This window comes from Lynx canadensis, chromosome D1, assembly GCF_007474595.2.
Source record: "Lynx canadensis isolate LIC74 chromosome D1, mLynCan4.pri.v2, whole genome shotgun sequence".
Classification (NCBI taxonomy): Eukaryota; Metazoa; Chordata; class Mammalia; order Carnivora; family Felidae; genus Lynx; species Lynx canadensis.
The window spans coordinates 86,935,775-86,954,385 of record NC_044312.2 but is presented as its reverse complement, the minus strand read 5'-3'; the positions used below and the strand labels follow the sequence as shown (position 1 = coordinate 86,954,385).

Below are 18,611 nucleotides of genomic sequence, written 5' to 3'. Positions count from 1 at the left end.
ATATGTGCATCACATGGAAAGCATGGTGGAGGCCCTGAGCAGCACTTATAATTGTTAGAATTTCAGAAAGGAACTTGCTCACTTAGACATCAGCCCAGAATACCACTGACGGTGAGGGGGGGAAGGCCAGGCAGGGATACTGAAATCCAAGCTGTTATAAAGGTACAGTCTTTTTTTTTTTTTTTAAGAGAAAGAGAGAGCAGGGGGAGGGGCAGAGAGAAAGAGACAGAGAGAGAGACTCCCAAGCAGGCTCCAACCTCATCGCAGAGCCTGATTCGGGGCTCAATCCTACAACCCTGGGATCATGACCTGAGCAAAAATCAAGAGTCAGACACTCAACCAACTGAGCCACCCAAGTGCCCCTCAAGGTACAGTCTTTATAGCAAACATGATGGCTTTCTCTGTACTATTCTGGACACAGGGAAGATATTCAGGAGCTGAGCACTTCCCAAAAGAGCATTATAATTCATGTGATTAAGAGAAGATATGACTGTGAGATACCCTCCCCCCATTCCCTCTATGCCCCCCTCTATTGTGAGTCCTCAATCTACAATGGTGAATATGGGGAAGGAATGATAGACAGCAATCCCTCACATTACACTTGCACATGCCAGGCCCCATGCTGTACAGGTGACATATATGAACCTGTTCAGTCCTCACAACGACCCTAGAAGGTAGACACTATTATTATGCTTATCTTAAAGATGAGAACATGGAAGGCACAGAGAAGTTAGGTAATTTCCCCAAGGTCATACCGTGGTAAGTGGCAGAGCTGAGATTCACAATTTGGCAGGTGATGGAATAAGAAATAGGACTTAACCAGTCCCAAACAGTCATATTGATCATGTGAATGTATACTTGTCCATCGAACTGTAGATCTGCCTATGTATCTTGATAAGCTGTTGCCCTTGGTCCTCTCGTCTCTCAGCTGGTCTCATCTTGCCTATCCCATTGATACTACTCCCCACAAATGCACCCTCCATTCTAGACTGGCTGGCTCTTTCTTAATCCCCCAGACCATACTCACACACTCATTCCTCTCCAGCCCTCCTCAGCATCCTTCACAGCATGCTCCCCACTCACAGCTGGGGGTCGCGTCCCATTAGGAGTGTCTGCCTTTGGGATGAAGCAGCTTAGGAAGGCTCTCCAGATTCATTTCTGCCTTTTCCCCAAGTCCCGACTTTGGTCTGAGCTCTCTAGTTCCTCCCTTTTGCCTTGCTCCTGCTTCCTGCCTTTGGCCTAGTGCTTCCACTTCAGGATGGTCTTCCTGGCTTCTGGTTTTGGGGGCCACCCTGGGTCCTGTCTCTTGGTCAAGCTCTGCTCCATGCTCTGCATCCTGAACAGACCCATGCCTGGCCACCATTGGTCTGGCAGCCTAGGTGGGCAGAAACTGACCTGAGCAACCTGTCCAAATCCTGGGAGAGTCCTATCAAATCCTCAGGGCTTCAATAAGACTTTCCCTAACAATGCCATCTGGTGTTTTCTTTTTCCGCTTCTCGATCATCCTCATGTTTATTGGCTATACCATCCACTCTGACCCGTGTTTGAACTGTCCGTTAGCATTCTCTACAGATAGTATTATTCACTGCCTGCTCCCTATCATGTCTCTCCAAGAAGATAGCATGTCCTCTAGACAAAGACTGTTTCATGTACTCCCTTTATGTTCCCTGTCTCCCTTTGTGTGCTAATACTTTCCCACTAATGCTTGCTGACCTGAAAATTTTATGACTAATCCATGAAAAATGGGCAATTGAGAGAAATATCATGTTCTGGAGATACCTGCAGTGTGGCACTTATAAGTCTAGATTTGGGGGCTGGCAGGTGCAGCTGACTTTGCCAGCTTATGGGTGGCCTGGCCCTCTTGTCTTACCTCCACTACATCAGTCTTCTCATCTGGAGGGCTGTAGTGAGGGTTGGCCAGGAAGATGTATGAAAAGTTCTTTAGGAAGATGTCTGGCACATAGCAAGTGCTCATTGAATAGTAACTGTGATTTTTCTCATCCCTAACCTTTGAAATTTATATCAAACAGAACAAGAGAACATCCTGGAATATGTTCTCTGGTGAACTTGTCTGAGGCTTCCTGGACCCTAAATCTATCCCAATAGAGCATTTTGGATGACCTTATATTAAACTGGATTGTTGGGTTTTCAATCCTTTGAAACTGTGGAATTAATGTTATTAAACATTCAGGAGGAAAGGTTCTCAGGAGAGTCTGTGAGATTGGATGGAAGGGATAAAGCAAAAGCTTTTGATTATTTCCTGATTGTGACTTTCCACCTGGCCTTCCTTTATTTCTCTCCTCCCTCCCTTCCTCTCAAGTTCTGAAGGCTTGTCATGAAAATGAACAAAAGATCAAGGAAATCACTGAGACTTAGGTTATGTGCATATAGATATTAATAGGTTCTTTCAAGTCTTCAACATTTAAAAATGGAGTTTACTGTTCTTAGTAAGACATTGCTGGTTGATTCCACTTCACTCATCCTATTTTTAGCCTGTACTTTTTTATAATTGCAACATGAGGCAAAAAGTTCCTATTAAAATCTTGAGCATTCATTCAGCCTTTCAGATGTGGGTTCTTAGATCCTTAATTACAATTGCAGTAGCTCTATGTTAACTTTTTGAGTAGTGAGTTCAAAGACCATCTCTCACTGTTAATGTTTTTATTTATTTCATTATTTCATAAACATTGGGTTCTTGGTATGTGTCAATTATGGAGATAGAAAGATGAATAAGATATGGGCTGTCCCCTCAAGAAGTTTCATCTACTGGACTGTAATTATGTATTGTGATGGACTATTTAGATTTCCAATGATGCCATTAGAGTACTACCCTCATTAAAAAATACTGAGGAAGTTTTTAATCTGCTAAAAGGAGTATTTGTGTGTGTGTGTGTGTGTGTGTGTGTGTGTGTTTACTACCCCCAAATAATGTTTTCATACTTTAAACAAATCTTTTTTAAAAAGTCTCCAGTCTAGCTTATAGTTTGGGAAGATATGTCCACTTGGGTTTCCTATAATTTTGTCTTACAGTGTTAATAGACTTGGTTTTTAAAATTTTTTAGTCTCTTCCATGTTTTAAAGTGTAAAAGTCATCTTATATCTCTTAAGTGTTCTTTTATAAAACCAACCCTTTTGTTCTCAGGAAATTTTTGTAGAATAGATAAATAAATCTGCAGGAAAATGAAAGACTCTTAAGTCTCTCACAGAATTGAAAAAATTTTTAGCCAGCTGCATTATTTACTATTTTATGAACTTTAATAATGCATAGTTAAGTATTTTTGGTTTGCTTTTCTAGGTGATACATGTTCTTTGCAATTAATGATAATAAAAATTAGTTATTTTTTAAACTTTTTTCTCTTATTTATGTTTCACGTTTTGTTGCACTGTATAGAGCAAGGTCCCTTACCCTCAGCACTATTGACACTTTGGGCTGGAGAATTCTCTGCTGTGGGGGCTTTCCTGGGCCTTGCAGAATATTTAGCAGCATTCCTCCCCTCTACCCACCAGATGCCAATAGCACTCCAGTTTCCAAAGTTGTGATGACAAAATGGTTCCAGATATTGCTAAATATCCCCTGAAAAGGTCTAGAATTTCCAAAACATTGTATAATAGTAACAGTGATAGGGGCATCCCTAAGTTGCTTCTAATTTTACAGGGAATAATGCTTCTGGTGTTTTTTTCATTAAATACATCAGTTTAGCATAAATAGTCTTTATGAAGTTAAGGAAGTGGACTTTTACTCTTATCTTAAAATAAATAATTGCAATGAGTACTGATTGGTGATAATGTAGGATAAATTCCTTACGGTCAAAAAGAATTATTACAATTCAGTGGACCAAGGCTGGGTAGGGAGTGTGTGTGTATGTGTGTGTGTGTGTGTGTGTGTGTGTGTGAAGGAGTTGGGTGGGGAGTGTTGTGTAACTCCTGATTCTGGACAGTCGACTCATAGAAACAGAAAAGAATCTTTGCTAAGAGAACACAGCCAAGGCTTTTGCACAGTGAAGGGAAGGAAACCAAATACCAGATTGTTGCTGTAGCTGAGAAACAGTCCTTAGGTATTCCAAGGAGATGAGTTCTTCAGCCACTCTTTTCACATGATAATTTATAGTTTGGTTTGTTTTTTCTGAGCTCATTTTATTAGGCTTCTGCTTTCAACATTTCAAGTATAATAATGAAGTTGAGAGTCACTGTTATTAGCTTCCAATGGCCTTGAGAAGTCTGCTTCTGTGACTGAGGTGATGATGGCAGACTTGGCAAAAAGCTGGGGGGTCATGTTCAAACCTTCAAAAGCAGACTAGAGTAGGGGCCACAGACAGATGGCACAGGTGAGAGGAAGCATAAATTCTACCCCTAAGCTGTTCAGACTCCACTGGGCCTGAATGGGCCTCCCTCCGTGGGGGGTTCAGAGGCCCCCTGGGCTGGCGGATTTATGTCTGAAAGAGCAGTGCAGTAGAGAGAGATTAAGAATGCTTTCAAAGGGTGCGTGAGGGGGTTGTTCCTCGGTCTTAGCGGTCTGGGACACAGAGCTCTGAGTCTGTGAGGACCTGGGCCGGGGCCAGTGAAGGGAGTAGGGTGGCCTGAGGAATGGAAGGTCACCGGCCAGTTGGGGGTTGTGATAATTATATCCTTGTTTCCTTGAAGGTACCAGCGTCCTTGATTTTCCAGCTTCAAAGAGAGCTGCCTCTGAAATAGGGGGACGTTCACACCTGCTTTGCTGCAGAGATTTCTGCCTTCCTGGCTGCAGACTCAACAAGACAACAACACGTCTGTGGACATTTTCAAGGCCATATTTATATGCCAGGCATGGGAAGCTTCTCTTCCACCCTTTCTTCCTAAATGAAAATGAAAAGGTTAGTGTGTTCTGTGAGGATTCAGCAATGAACCTGATTTAATGGTTTTACCTTAAATTCAGATATTTTGTAGGTTAGGAGCTCTAAATCATCATACACACACACACACACACACACACCCTTCTCCCCTCTCCTTCCAATTCTTACACCACCCCAAAGGAGCTATCATAGAACCAGAAGTCTAGTGATTACTAAAGCCAACAGTATACAATACACCTGGAATGTTTGTTTTTTCTTTTTCTTATCCCATTCATCTCCAGATGAGCTGTGCTGACAATAGTTAAGAAGTATAAGCATAGGGGCCCCTGGGTCCCTCAGTCAGTTAAGTGTCTGACTTCAACTCAGGTCACAATCTTGTGGTTTGTGGGCTCGAGCCCTGCATCGGCTTGCTGCTGTCAGCACAGAGCCCACTTTGGATCCTCTCTTTCCTCTCCCTCTGCCCCTACCTCACTCTCATGCTATCTCTCAAAAGTAAAAAAACATTTAAAAAAAGTATAAGCACAGTTCTGCCTTTCATATTTTCCTTATAGCACATACAATTCCCATGAGACATTTAGAGAGGAGAGAGGTATTTATTTATTTATTTTTGAATGGGACCCTTTTTGTCCACTGGGTGCAATGAATATGATCTAAAAATAGGATTTCCACTGACTAAATGTATGCTTGCTACTCTCTCACCCCAACTTTTCACAGATCATCTGAACTCTCCCATCATTAGATGTGCAAATTTAAAAATATATTTTGGTTAATAAATTCCCTTTGTTAAAGATGAGATGACTGGTCTCTGACACTTAAAACCCTCAAGAATTAGACTGGAGATTACATGTAACTCCCCGGATCCTGTGCTCTGATGTTTCTCTTGCTGCCATCAGCTCTGTAGACCAAACGTCCCTTCTCTAGGCAAAGAGACGTTTGACCAGGTGCTGGTCAAAACCTTTCTAAAAAATTAGAAAGAGGGAAATATTGTCTATTTTTCTAGCAAGTTCTTGTTCTGACCTTGATAGTGATAGTGGTTACATATACAAAATATTCCCTAACTCTTTTTAACTTTTTCTCTGAGATTGCACAAATACACACTATTATGTTGATGAATTCCCAATTTAGTGACATATAAATAACTAGAATATTCCTCACTGAAACATATAGTCTCTCCCCAACACCCCTCTCTTTGTCTGTCTTTCCTCCTCCTCCCCCCCCTCCCTCCTTCTCTTTCTCTATCTCAATTGTTCTAAGAGAGTCCCTCTTCCTAAGTCATGGTTAATGACTGCGATGACTCCATCCTCCAAAGTCAGCCCCTACCTGTCACCTGGGACCCTGGGATACTGAGCTCTTGCTTGTGATTTAATAACGAGACCCAATGGGGCAGCCCAGGTGCTGTATCTCATACCCTTACTGATTGCCAAGGGAACATTTAATCTGTTGACTTTATTCAGTTATGCTAGTCTGGCAAACATACCTGGAGCTATAAATTATTTAGATGTTTAATGTATCTGGTGTAGAAGGATCTCTCTTATACCTTAGTTATCTAAAAGCAGAAGATGAAAAACCACTTTGTTTGCAAATCATAAAATCTTTAACAGATTGTGCCTTAAAGAGTAAAACAGACATCCCTGACCTTAAAAGTATAACAGGGGTCCACACAAGCATTGTTAACACATTATCCCCTAAGATAAAAATTATGGCATAAATGTGTTTAGGTTAGAAGTGAAATGTGAAACAAAGGCCTTCTTCCATTGGATAATAACAGACTAGTCTGAAGTGAACACAAGGGTAGACTGTAAATGAGGGGTCAGGAAGGGCATGGCAGAGGCCTTTGCCAGAGTGCCCCCTCCCCCATTACAATGTACTTCCCAATGACAGAGGGAGGGAGATACTTAAAATCCTAGGTAATATGATATAACAAAAACCCTATTAGTATACAAAATTACTACCTAATAGTGAAACATGTCATTGCTTTATTTATTTTTTCACCTTGTACTTAGTATATTTTCAGTAAAATAGAAATTCAGTTCACATTTCATTAAGATAGAAACAAACAACAAAAATAAATGATCTCACAGATCAACTACCATCACATCACAGGGTAGGAGCCCCTACCTTCCAACTGTTTCATTTACTCTCCTGATGAAAAAGGGTTGATCTGAAGCATAAATAAGCATAATCTATAGCAACACAAAAATATAAACAATAGGGATACCAAAATTATTTGTAAAATTTTTCTTTTACAATTGCCTTGCTTTAAAGGTCCTCTGGAATCAGGTGACATTATTGGGCTTTTATTTGTCATCACCCAAATACTTTAAAAATTTTCGTTTAGCAATGGGAAGCTGTAGGGTTTTATCTATGAGTGCTGGTTCTACAGTCCAGCTGCCTGGACTTGAATTCTTGACTGTTTTATTAGCTGTGTGATGTTGGAGACATTGTTTAACTTTTTTGTACCTCAGTTTTCTCATTTGTAAAATAGGGATATTATTCTCATGGAGTTTGTGGTGGTGAAGTACATACCATGACATATAAGGGCTCAATAAATGTTTAATTACTGGTACTAATCATTTCCTATGTGCTTTAGACTCATTTGTGCATTTCCTCATTTCCTTAGAATAAGCAATGCTGTGAAATAGTTATTATTATGTCAGTTTTACTAAAAAGGAAATTTTCCCCTAGACACAGCGTTGAAATAAGTAGAGGCCCAGTTTGAATTCAAGTCCATAAGTTTCTGTGGCAGGTCTGGATCCCCAGAAGTGGACTCTGAGAAAGAGTTATCTGGGGCAGGAAGTTAACTGAAGAGTGCTCAGGGGCGACATCTGTGGGCCACAGGAGAAGCTGCACTATCGTGCCCTCGATGTTGCAATAAAGACCTCAGCCCACACTGTGGGAGCTCAGGCTCTGACATGGCTCCTTAAGAGCTGGACCTCACTGGGGCAGAGGGTTCGCCGTTAACCAGCCTCTTCATGGAATCTGCAGTCTTTAGATGTAGGTTGGCCCGAAGTGGGGTGGCTTTGGGCAAAGCAGCTCTCTTCATCCAAAGGCTATCTCCTGAGAGGGTCTGAGCTAAAGAACTGTCAGCAGCTTTGTCAACACTCAAAGTAGCTAGGGGGGTAAGCAGCTCAGTCTCCAGGGAGAACTTGGCAGTGTACCACAGGGTCCCCACCTTCATTCTGCAGCTAGAGAGAGTGTTAAAGGTCATCTCAGGGACCATGGCAATTGTGATCACTTCTTCTTTTGCCAGACTCTCTCAGACCCCATTCATGTTGAGGAGCCAAGGAAGCACATGAACAGACTGTCTCTATGAACCACAGAAGGTGCGTGGTGTTTTGAAACAAGCACAGTAGCTGCTAACCAGCACAAGAACCAAGTAAATCACTGATAGGCACTGGCTGCCATGGTTTATATTCTCTTTGTAACTGGGTCTAAGGTCGATCACTTAAAGATGCTTAAGTAGCCCAAATTTTTAAAATCCAATCCCTTTAGCAAGCACTTTTTATGTTGTTTATGTCATAATCCATAGGCTAGAGCCACAGAATTTTAAAATCAGAAGGGGCCTAAGAGATCCACCTCCTTCATCTGGGTTGGGGTAGAGGAGAGTGAGTTTGTCAAGGTCATACAGTAAGTTAATAGTTACACACAATGGGATTGAGACCATAAGCATGAAAACTGATATCTCAAGTAGAGTCTAGCCATTTACCAACTGCAAAGAAATTGTAAAAACAAATTCTTGGCTGAAAACTTGAAAGGATACGTTTGGAATGTTATCTTAATGCACATTACAATCTTGAAGTTTCTTGCCATATCCTAGATAAAGTACTGTGTTTATATTTATTCATTTCCATGCAAGATGGCTTCTAAAATTAAATGCCAAGAATTCTCACTGACAGTGCTTGGTTCACATTTCTTTGATTATATTTGCTTCTTTTCTGACAATACAATATTTTATGATTAAAGTATTCCTCTACTCCTAGAGCTCCTAGCACTATAGTTTTTCTCCATATAATTGAAACAATTCCATAAATACCATATGGTGTTGGAAATGTTTAAAGAACCTATTTCAGATTTGAGAGTAAAGTCTTATCTTTAAAGTTACTTTCAGAGAACACATCAGACACACAGAGCTGTCAGGTTTGAACTGTACCAACAATTTTATGTTAACTTATTATCTAAAGTGCAATTCTCTGGCACATGGATATATTCATAACCACAAAGATTAGTGCCTAGCCAAGAAAAGAAAAAGCTTTTAATTTTTCATTACCTCTTCACTATACTACCTGGCTGGAGTTAGACATTTAAAAATCTCATATGATTGTTCAAACTTTCAGAGATGCTAACCCTTAAATTTCCAGCAGAAAACCTTCTGGACAATATCTGAAGAATAGTGGTAGTTTAATATTAGAGTTCAGAGCACAGACTCAAGATCTATATTGCATTGGGTCAAAATCCAGCTTCACCAGCTGTATGACTTTGAGCAAGTTATTGAACCTCTGTAAGATGGGAATAGTACTAGTACTTGGGTCTTGTGGTTGTTGTAAGGATTAAATGAGATAATACATGTGAATGCTTAGAACAAAATAGTGTTCAGTAGCTGCCATATCACTAGAATTTCCCTTTTATTTTTTTATTATTTATTTTTTTTAAATGTTTTTATTTAGTTTTGAGACAGAGAGAGAGCATGAGCAGGGGAGGGGCAGAGAGAGAGGGAGACACAGAATCCTAAGCAGGCTCCAGGCTCCGAGCTGTCAGCACAGAGCCTGATGCGGGGCTCGAACTCACGGACCGTGAGATCATGACCTGAGCTGAAGTCGGACACTTAACCGATTGAGCCACCCAGGTGCCCCTAGAATTTCCCTTTTAAACTACAGAGGATTGTACTTTTACAAAGACAATTAAAGATGCAAACATAGAGTTACAGAGGAAAATGTAAAGATCACTTAAGTAATCATGTTGAATTTTTTTTAAGTTTATTTATTTTTGAAAGAGAGAGAAAGAGAGAGAGTGCTCAGGGGAGGGGCAGAGATAGCCGGGGAGTGGGGGACAGAGGATCCAAAGCGGGCTACACACTGGCAGCAGTGAGCCTGATGCGGGGCTCAAACCCACAAACCATGAGATCATGACCTGAGCCGATGCTCAACTGACTGACCCACCCAAGCACCCCGATGATGTTAAATTTTTGATTCTTACAATGTAGCTCTTGGGTAAAATAGAATCATAAGCCTAGATAGACCATAAATTTAGATTCTAAACATTCATTCCACAACCTGATATACATAATAAATGAGATGGTAAATGCTCAATTTTTAACAAGAAGAAATTTGACTCTGGAAGTCAAAGAACAATGTTCCAATTGCTCTAGAAAATCATTCTCCACTGGTAGCAAAATGAAAGCATGCCAATCTACTCACCATTATATGCACAGTGTTTTGCACACTGCCACGCAGGAGGAATTTAATATGTGTAGAATGACTGACTGATTGACTGGAAGACACAATGCCCTTTAATTCACGGAACTTGAGAGTTTGAAGGGGCCGCCTGCTTATGATGTGTCACAAATAAGGACCCAGGGGACACATGACTTAAAACTAATTATGTGGTGGGCACCTGGGTGGCTTAGTCGGTTGAGCATCTAACTCTGGCTCAGGTCATGATCTCATGGTTTGTGAGTCTGAGCCCCACATTGGGCTTGCTGCTGTCAACACAGAGCCCCCTTCAGATCCTCTGTTCCCCTCTTACTGTCCCTTCCCCCACTTGAGCTCTCAAAAATAAATAAAGTATTTTTTAAAAACCTAATTATGTGGTTAGTTGTTAATAGAGCTAGGATCCAAAATGTTGACTCTCTGGCTTGGACACTCAAATAAGTCATTGTCTTCTGTAGTAAATGTGTTCTTAAAAACACCAGTCTCTTGCAATATTCATGGAGTAAAGAGTAGAAGAAGTTGTTCTATAATCAAATGATTTGAGGAACTGGTGAGTAAAACAAATTAAACCATGGATCTCCAGGAGGGAGATATGGTCCTCTATGCAGCATTTTTGAAGAGGGTTTGACCATAACACGCCTTGGAAGGGAACATCTTTGTAAACTGGTACTTTATGAAACACTGGAAAAGACTGACCAGTTGGCCTCAACAAATACTTATTAAACACCTATTACATGCATGTATTATGATAGGAACTATACAAAAGTTAAGGTGAGTTAGACACCAAAGTGTTCCAGGGGCCTTTAACGAGAGAGGGTAAGAGCAGTGGTGGGGGTGGCGGGGGGGAGCTCTTAAGAACAGGCACGTATAATCTCCGTCTGTGAATTTGATAAGCATCATGAGAAAGGATCAAATAAAATGCTACTAAAATTCAAAAGAGGGGAATTAGGCCAGAGCTCCATGGAAGAAATAACATTTGAAAGGCAGCTGCTGTGCTCACTGCTATACCACCAATGCAACAAATAACATTTGAGATGAATCTTAAAGGATGGGTATGAGGTCAGTTCTTTTAGTAAAGTTCTGCTAGATTTTGTTCATCTGAAAATGTCTTCATTTTATTCTCATTCATGAACCTTAGCTTTTCCGGATATACAGTGGACAGTTATTTCCTTTCAACACTTTGAATATATTATTCCACTGTCTCCTTGCATTTACTGTTGTTATTGGTAAGTCCACTAACAGTCTGTTTCAGTCCTTTGTAGGTGATTGTTTCTTTTCTCCCAAGCTGCTTTGGAAATTTTCTCATTGTCTTTGGTGTTCTCCAGTTTCCCTAGAAACATGTTTAAGACATAAACTTCTTCTTAATTTATCATGCTGGGGATATGCTATTTCCTATATCTGTGGATTTAGGTCTTTTCATCAGTTCTGAAAAATTCTCAGCTACTATTACTTCACATATTAGGCCTTCCATTTTCTCTATCCTCTTCTTCCAAAACTCCAATTAAATATGTATTAGACATTCCCATTTTATCTTCCATATCTTTAACCTTCCCGTTCATACTTTCCATTCCCTTCTTTCCCATGCCACCTTCTGGATATTTTCTGCAGACAGTTCTTCAATTCACTAATTACCTCTTCAGACATGTAACATGTTCATCAAATGTTTACTTTCAACCATTTTATTTTCATTTCTACGGGTTCTTTTATTCTTCTTCAGATCTACCTGGTCATCCCTGAGGGTCCTTTGTTGCTTGCTTATCTTTGGTATTCCCCTCCCCCCCCCCTTATTTCTTTAAATTCTTCGTATGCTCCAATTCTATGTTAGAAAGGCAGCAAAACGTAGTGGTGAAGACTGCAGACTCTAGAATCAAACTACCTAAATCCAAATCGTAGCATTACCACTTAAGAAATGTTGACCTGGGACAATTTACTTAATCTCTCTGTGCCTCAGCTTTTTCATTTATAAAATGGGGGTGACTAGGGTGCCTGGGTGGCTCAGTTCCTTAAGCACCTGACTTTGGCTCAGGTTATGATGTCACAGCTCGGGAGTTTGAGCCCCATATAGGGCCCTCTGCTGTCAGCACAGAGCCCATTTCGCATCCTCTGTCACCCTCTCTCTCTGCCCCTCCCCTGTGCTCTCTTTGTGTCTCTCTCAAAAAAAAATAAATAAATAAATAAACCTACCTAATAAAATAAGTATTATTCTTAAAAAATAAAATAAAATGGGGATGATAATAATAATACTTGCTTCATAGAATTGTTATGACAAGTAAATAAGTTAAAATTAAAAACATTTTTGCAGTGGTGCTTAGCACTTAAATCATTGCTTTGGCCATTTTTGTAAATTAAAAAATATATCCTATATCTGAGAATTCCAGTATTTGAAGTTCTTGGGGTCAGACTGGATGTTTGTTTTTCTGCCAACTCTCTGTCTCTCAGTGGACTGCCTCCTTCTGGGCTTGGTGATCTCAGATTTGAACTCAAACATGGATCTTAATGGCCTTCCCTTTGTGAGGATTTGTTTCTGCTTTTTTTGGGGGGGTAGAGGGAAAATACCAACCTGAGACCTTCTGCCCCTTTTGGGGTGTCCTGGCCTAATGCAGAAGTCTCAGATTCTTGGCTTCCCCATCTTGTGATGCTTTAGAGCTTCTAACACTGCTACTAATTTGCACTGGCTCTCAGGACAACCCAATTTTCTTATTTTCCTAGCACTCTGACTCCGAGTTCTGATTTCAAAGCATTTTTGGGGAGAAGAGCTGTCCTTAGACAATTCCCTCACTACCGACATGCCCAGCAATGTATTTAAAAAATGATTCAATTCTGGGGTGCTTGGGTGGCTCAGGCAGTTGAGTGATCAACTTCAACTCAGGTCATGATCTTTCACAGTTCGTGGGTTTTGAGCCCATGTCAGGCTCTGTGCTGACAGCTCAGGGCCTGGACCCTGCTTCAGATTCTGTGTCTCCCTCTCTCTCTGCCCCCTCCCCCGCTCTTACTCTGTCCTCTTTCTCTCAAAAATAACATGGACATTAAAAAACATGATTCAGTTCTTTTGTGGTTTATAAGGCCTTCAGAGTACCTGGTTATCTACAATGCCTGAAGCTACCTCCTGCTTTGTATCAGTCAGAATTGGCTAGCTTCTGCTGCAGCAATAAACAATCCCCAAACATCAGTGGCTTAGAAGAACAAAAGTTTCTTTCCCCACTTATGCTACACATCCATCTTAGGTCAGCAGAGCCTCTGCTCCATGTCATACTTACTCAGGGACTCAGGCTAATGGAGTTTTGACATCGGCACATTGTCAGAACCTGTAACAGGGGCAAATAAATATGATGAGTCATACTGTGGCTGTTCAGGGCTTCCATCTAAAAGTTATAACACAGTTTCCATCACACTTACTTGACCAAAGAAGTCACGCTGCTTGCAGCAAGCGCTGCAAACCCCCCCCCCCTTTTTTTAATGCTGGATAAACATGTGAAATCACAAGATTATCCTTATAAGAGAGTGAAGCACAAAGGACCCACACCATAACTCCAAGGAAGTGCTTAGGAAGGAGAATGGGAACTATCAGTGACCATCACTAACAATTACTACATGCTTCTTTTTTTCCACCCTAAAATTATAAATATTATATGTTCTTATACAGACTTGGTAAGTATCTTTAAAATTTTTATTATGAAAATACTCAAATGCAAAAAAATGTAAAAAATAGTAGCAATAGGGGGTACCAGAGTGGTTTAGTCGTTAAGTGTAGACTCTTGATTTCAGCTCCATGAGATCAAGCCCCACATCAGGCTCCACACTAACAGTGCATGGAGCCTGCTTTTGATTCTCTCTCTGTCCGTCTCCCATTCATGCTTGCTTTCTCTCAAATAAATAAATAAACTGGGGTGCTGGGTGTCTTAGTCGGTTGAGTGTTCAACTTCAGCTCAGGTCATGATCTCACAGTTCATGGGTTTGAGCTCCGCTTCGGGCTCTGTGCTGACTAGCTCAGAGCCCGGAGCCTGGCTTCAGATTCTGTGTCTCCCTCTCTCTCTGCCCTTCCCCCCCCCCCCCCATGCTCTCTCTCTCTCTCATAATAAACATCAAAAACATTAAAAATAAATAAATAACTTAAAAAGAAAACAATAATAAACCCCATAACTACAATTTTAAATGTCTAAATAATAGTCTAGATGGGGAGGATTCAAATACATTTTATCATGAAATATTTCAACATGCTAAATTTAAAATGTTGAGGGCTTTTATATTAAAAAGTAATACATGCTTCTCATCAAAAATTTTTTTTGATATAAAAAAGATAAAGAAGGGTGCCTGGGTGGTTCAGTCAGTTGAGCGTCCGACTTCGGCTCCACATTCATGATCTCACAGCTTGTGAGTTCAAGCCCCACATCGGGGTCTGTGCTGACAGCTCAGAGCCTAGACCTTGCTTCGGATTCTGTGTCTCCCTCTCTCTCTGCTCCTAACCCACTCGCATTCTGTCTCTGTCTCTCTCAAAAATAAATACACATTAAAAAAATTTTTTTAAAAGATAAAGAAGAATGACCAGAATTTTAATAGATGTACATTCCAAATGGAAAAGAAAGTACCAAAAGTGTGGGTATTAGAGTATAGTGATATTTGCAGAAAAGCAGTTAGTTAGTTAAATGATAACCCCTTCTGTTAAACAGAGGGAATTGAAAGCCACTGGAAACAACATAATTCCAATCCAGCCTTTATTGGGCACCTACTATGTAAGGCACTGGGATATAAAAAGGAATAAAATGCAGTCCTCACCATCTAGTAATATGATTGAAAACACAACTAGGACGATTAATCTAGACCATCATAGGAGTGACCAGACACCAATGTTGAAGAAACCAACTTCGAAATTACTGCAATAGTCCAGGTAAAAGCTCAGGAGATCCAGGATGAGGAGGTGATGGAGGATGGAGATGGAAAGGAATACATTGAGAGATCTTATGGAGATCACATCTGTAGAATATTCTAATTACCTAGATATGGGAAGCAAGGGAAAGGAAAGACCCAGAGATCATTTGAGATTGTAAACACAAAGGAAGGGAGAAAAAACCCCATTAATAGAACTAGAAACACCAGGAAGAGGTGTTTTGGTAGTATACATATGAATTTGAGATTCCATGAGTATATCCTGATGGAAGTTGGATTTATGAAAACAGAACTCAGGGAGAAATTGAAAATCAGAGTCCATGGCTTATACCATTGCAGAAGATGAAATTGCCAAGGAAGAGCACTGCAAAAACACCCCTCCCTTTTTAATGCTGGATAAACATGTGAAAATCACAAGATATCCTATAAGAGAGTGAAACACAAAACTATTCTTCCATCCAAAATCTTGTCCTGTCACAATGAATGAAATTCTATCCTTATGGATCCATTCTTCTGTGTCTTGGGAGCTTTTTAGTTTTCAGTGTCCCCAGTTACAATGTCGATATCCCCCGAATGATCCTTAGGAGTTGATCAGGAAAATACTTTACCCAGCATGGGTTTATCATGGACTTTCCCAGCTGACAGTGGGCATTAGTTTGAAGTGCTGTGGAGGTTGATCTCCTACTCAGCAGGAATCTGAATGGAAAGTGATCTGGTATTAGACCAAACCACTGAGTCTTTCAAGAGTCTTTCGAGACCCAGCTGTGGGACACATGCATGTGCACACACAGTCACACACACACACACACACACACACACACACACACACACGTTGTTGGCCAAATGTACATAGTGAGAATGTGGTATAAAGTTCAGCATGGACAAGTCAGCACTGTAGCTTGGTTTGACAGTGGGATGTTTATATGTCAGGTTGGTTGCCTGAAATATTACATTGGTTCCCTTTCCCTTCATTCAACTGACTTCCAGGCTTTGCAATGCTTTGCCTGGAAAATTTGAGCCGAGCTCAAAATTGGATGCAGCCTCTTCAGGTAAAATGCACTTTGGTACTAAGCAGGAGAGCCATAGAACACAAAAAATGGTTAAGATGGTAAATTTTGTTCGAGTATTCTGATACATGGTATTACAACAAGAAATAAATGTAAATTTATGATCTTAAAAAAAAAATGTTTGTGCCTTGAAGCACCATGAAGGGTGGTCTGGAGAGGGAGGGCTGAGGGAGGATGCCTTTGAGAAGTGATGAGTCTAGGAGAAGAGGTCCCCTTCAGGAAAAAGTGCAGAATCATCTAGATGGTGTCCTCTCCCTGCTTCCTGGCAGTGTCTAGATAGGCAGCATCCAGTGGGGAGAGGCTACATGAGCAAGGCCAAATTCCAGCATGGCAATGAGTGCCTCCTGGGCCCCAGGTGAGGAACAGAGTACTACTCAGCCTGGAACAGAGAGGGCAAGGATTTAATCTCTTTTGTACATCACTACTTATCAGCCCCAAGTCAGGCTTGGCACATGGTATGTGTTCAATAAATATTTGTTGAACAAATGAATAATAATGATAAGGCCAAGCCCTGGTTGTTTCATAAGACCCCTGGACTTCTGTACAAGCCTGTGGATTGGAAAGTGGCAGGTGGATAGTTACCTTTCTCACAAGTCTGGCAGGAGGGGGACTTGGAGTCAGAATTAGGTGGATTTAAGGAAAATAATAGTGACATATTGCACATCTGATAGGCAATGTTTATTATTATTTATTTATTTTTAATATAATTTATTGTCAAGTTGGCTATCCTACAGTGTATACAGCGTGCTCTTGGTTTTGGGGGTAGATTCCCATGATTCACCGCTTACATACAGCACCTGGTGCTCATCATAACAAGTCTGATAGGCAACTTTAAAAATACTATTTCCCAGGAGTGCCTGGGTGGCTCAGTCAGTCGTGTCTGACTTCAGCTCAAGTCATGATCTTGTGGTTCATGGGTTTGAGCCCTGCATTGGGTTCTCTGCTATCAGCACAAAACCCGCTTCGGATCCTCTGTCTGTCCCCTTCTCTTTCTGCCTCTCCCCTGCTTGTGCTCTTTCTCTCTCTCTCAAAAACAAATAAATATTAAAAAAAAAAAAAGCTATTTCCCTGCATCCTTTGCCATATGTTATGTAACATATTTTATTTGCAAATAAATTATGCTTTCAATTACATAAATGGTAGATGTTCATTTACCAGTGGATAAAGAATTTTCAACACTAGCATAAACAGTGTAAGAGCTGTAATTCTCAGAGTGGAGGTACAAAAGCTTTTTCCACTTGGGATCTCTAGAGAATCAGACATCCTGCCCATGGACAGCCATAGGTATGAGTCAAGTCTAGGATAAACCAGTAGGGCCTCCACCTGTCTCCCCTAGGCCTTGAGGTCAGGGGCTGCAGTGGAGAGGGTTGGAGGGTAAATGCAGGAGACCTGGGTCCCACTCCTAGCCCTGTCACCACACGGTCTCGGGTAAGCCCTTTAACCTCTTCTGCCAAACAAGTGTCAGGTTTGATGGTCCCCAAGATAGGGCTGGGGTTCAGCCCGCACACACTTTGTCCAACCATCCCGATGTCTATGGAACTGTGTCTTCTGACTGGTTTAGCATCTACAATATGGTGGTTAAATATTTTCAATGTCATTCTCACTGTAGGTCTCTTCCATGTGAAGACAGTCTCTTACAGGTCTGCAGAAGACAGGTAATGTGGCTTTCCAGAAGCAAAAGAGCCATAGACACTCATCCAAAGCATCAACTTATCTGATTATAGGGGCACCTGGGTGGCTCAGTGGTTAAGTGTCCAACTTCGGCTTAGGTCACAATTTCACAGTTTATGGGTTTGAGCCTCGCGTCAGGCTCCGTCCTGACAGCTCAGAGCCTGGAGCCTGCTTCAGATTCTGTCTCCCTCTCTCTCTGCCCCTCCCCAACTCACACTCTGTCTCTATCAAACATAAATAAACATAAAAATTTTAAGAAAGCATCAACTTATCTGATTATAAATATTACTCCTGATGACTCCAGGAACAGTTACCATGAACCATATAAAACTAACTGCTTATCACTGGCTCTGTGCTCCAATTTTCCATTTTCCACCATCCTCTAATACTTTTCTCCCTCTACTGTAAAGTGATATGTTCCCTGACTTCAAGACATGTGGACACCTTCCCCGTTGATGTGGAAAATAAAAGAAGGCTTAAACTCAGAGCATCTGGGGTGTTCCCATGAAGCCTCATCATTCCTCTCAGGAAGAAAACAAAACACAAAGAGAAGCTGCTAAGGTAAGACACTGTCTAGCAGCCAGGGAGCAGTCTGTGTTCTCATTGCTCCATACCTTGCCCTCTACCTGGAAAATCCTCTCTAAACCCTTTCTCCTGATGACCTTCAACCCATCCTTCAATGCCCCAACCCATAATTATTTTACTTCTATAATACTTGTTACTTCTCCCCCCCC

The 18,611-nt window shown here is 41.0% G+C and overlaps 1 long non-coding RNA gene across 1 annotated transcript in view; it reads right to left on the bottom strand.

Moving 5' to 3' along the window:
• Positions 1-2,918: 2,918 nt before the first annotated feature.
• Positions 2,919-18,611, bottom strand: part of LOC115525946 — a 64,947-nt gene continuing 49,254 nt past the window's right edge. Inside the window, exons 3-4 of the long non-coding RNA XR_003972498.1 lie at positions 13,513-13,560; positions 2,919-4,832 (exon numbers count right to left, since the gene is read on the bottom strand). This is a non-coding gene — a long non-coding RNA (uncharacterized LOC115525946). The remainder of the gene's footprint in view (positions 4,833-13,512; positions 13,561-18,611) is intronic.